The sequence below is a fragment of the Phascolarctos cinereus genome, unplaced genomic scaffold (genome assembly GCF_003287225.1).
Source record: "Phascolarctos cinereus isolate Bilbo 61053 unplaced genomic scaffold, phaCin_HiC Scaffold_3;HRSCAF=262, whole genome shotgun sequence".
NCBI classification, from domain to species: domain Eukaryota; kingdom Metazoa; phylum Chordata; class Mammalia; order Diprotodontia; family Phascolarctidae; genus Phascolarctos; species Phascolarctos cinereus.
The window spans coordinates 105,346,108-105,348,485 of record NW_027555736.1 but is presented as its reverse complement, the minus strand read 5'-3'; the positions used below and the strand labels follow the sequence as shown (position 1 = coordinate 105,348,485).

The following is a 2,378-nucleotide window of genomic DNA, read 5'->3' as shown; positions in this document are numbered from 1 at the left end:
TGAGTCCCTAAATGGACTGGAGAAGTGGGGAGGGATTATTGATCTGAAACTTAGATAGTGACTGAGAATGGTGAATTTGTGTGAATGGATTTGTCTGTGACAGGGATAAGACAGAGAGTTGTGGCCCAGATGACATTAATGTTATGTGCATCAGAATTGATTTTATGATCAGACCCAAAAGATTTGAGGATTGTTCATTGGAAATGTTCTGACGAGGAAAGGATATAATTCTTCTACTAGATTAGTTATGGATCTCTATCACTGATTTCTGCTTTATTTATGTTCTGTAGAACTATAAGAATTCTCATCAAGCTGGTCCAGGTCCTGGAGTAGGACTAGACTTGGTTGTTCTGTTGGGTCTATTGGACTCCCCTAACCAATGTTTTCCAATAAATAAGACAGCTTCAGACTCCCTGCCTTAAGCATTTATTTCAGTAACCATTCATTCTGTTTCTCCAGCTGTTTTGGGATATGGAGAAGACATGGCTTCAGGTGGTGATTTTTGAAAGCAGGAAAGAAAACTGAAAGTAACACTCCAGAGCTCTGAGTTGTCTTCTGGCCAAGCCCATTACCCATGCCAAAGGTTTCTGTAGATGCTTTCATTTCCAGTGAAAATATTTTCTCTGAGAAGTAAGAATCCACCTGAGAGAAGCCCTAATCAGAAAAAAGGAAAAGACAAAAACATCTGTCCTTCACCTTAACCTCATCTCCCTTCATTCTTTTTTTCTCTTTTCCCCTAATTGCAGTAAACCTATGTCTTCCTGACTCTAAGGCTAGCATTCCATCCTTTCTGTTATGCTGACTCTCCAGTGCTAAAATGAGTCAGAAGCTGAGAATTCTAGACAATGGGTAGGCAGTGCTAGCCACGTATATTCATTCACTCAATAAACATTTATTGAGTGGCCAACAGAAGAATCCTTTACACATGTATAGGACTTTACAATTTACACTTTTTCAGTCACTATTTCATTTGTTCTTGAAAATAGCTCAGTGTGGGAGGCTGGACAAGTATTACTATCCCCCCTTTTCATAGAAAGAAAGTGAGGTGAAATGACTTACCAAAAGTGACAGCTAGTTGGCTCCAGAGTCAGGACTCTGAGCCAGTCTTCTGACTCCAAGGATGTTTGATTTTTCTCCCCACTGTAATATCCTGTTTCACAGCAAAGCACTATTTTGGTTACTAGAAGATACAAAAATGAGTAAAACATAGTCTTTGCCCTCATAGAGTCTATAATATAGTAACAGAGATAAAATACCCCTATAATATAAAATAAAACATAACTGTATAAGAGAAGTACCAGCAAAGTACTATGGGAGTTCATAGAAAAAAAAGATAATATTTGATTGGTGGTCATGAAAGGGTCCAAAGAGGTAGTATCATTTGATCTGAGCCTTGAAGTATATGTAGGATGTCAATAACAAGAGATGATAGGAAGAGGAAAGCATCCCAGGCAGCTTGGTAAGAGCAGAGGGCAGTGAGGTGGTGGAGTGGATAGAATGCTGGACTTGGCTGGAGTCAGGAAGACCTGAGTTCAAATGTGGCCTCAGACACCTACTAGCTGTGTGACCCTGGGCAAGTCACTTAACTTCTTTTTAACTCAGTTTCTTCATCTGCTGGCAGGGAGAAACAAGAACCTATGACATCAAGCTGGTCCAGGTCCTGGAGTAGGACTAGACTTGGTTGTTCTGTTGGGTCTATTGGACTCCCCTAACCAATGTTTTCCAATAAATAAGACAGCTTCAGACTCCCTGCCTTAAGCATTTATTTCAGTAACCATTCATTCTGTTGGCACTGCAAGAAACAGTTTGGATGAATATTAGAACATGTACATGCGGATAGTATGAGAAAAAGTTGGAAAGATAAGCTGAAGTTAAATTATGGAGAGCCCTGAGTGACGGACTGAGGTATCTGAATTATATTCAAAGTCCAGACCACATGAAAATTCCCAACATTGCTGATGTTCTCAGAGTACTCTACCCACTAACAGAGCAGCCACAATTATCTCGAAGGGGCTTTGGATCAGTCCCCTAATGATGTGCTTCTGTAGGAAAGTAAGAGCTACTGAACATTGTTTTGTCCTATGGTCTACCAAGGCTGTGTGTACACTGGGCATGGTGATGGGAGAGGGAGAAACACTACTTCCTGAAGTGATGATATCATTGAGGGATGCTGTAGTGCTCCAAACCACACTGGAAGTTATCAGTTGGGTGAACTGGTTAACAGCAGTATATCCTGTCTGGCTTTCCCTAGTGACAAAACAGGAATCATATTAATTTGAAAGCCTTGAGGGGACACTCACACTTCTTAGAAGTGTGATATAGGTATTACCTACAGACCCAAATCCCCTGACCATTCTGATTCCCATGTAAGTAGTGGG

The 2,378-nt window shown here is 40.7% G+C and overlaps 1 long non-coding RNA gene across 1 annotated transcript; it reads right to left on the bottom strand.

Moving 5' to 3' along the window:
• Window positions 1-407: 407 nt before the first annotated feature.
• Window positions 408-1,176, bottom strand: LOC110209484 (uncharacterized). Its single transcript, XR_002324835.2, has 2 exons — window positions 1,060-1,176; window positions 408-654 (listed from the first exon to the last, which is right to left on the bottom strand). It is a non-coding gene; the product is annotated as an uncharacterized LOC110209484 (long non-coding RNA).
• Between the last annotated feature and the right edge of the window lie 1,202 nt (window positions 1,177-2,378).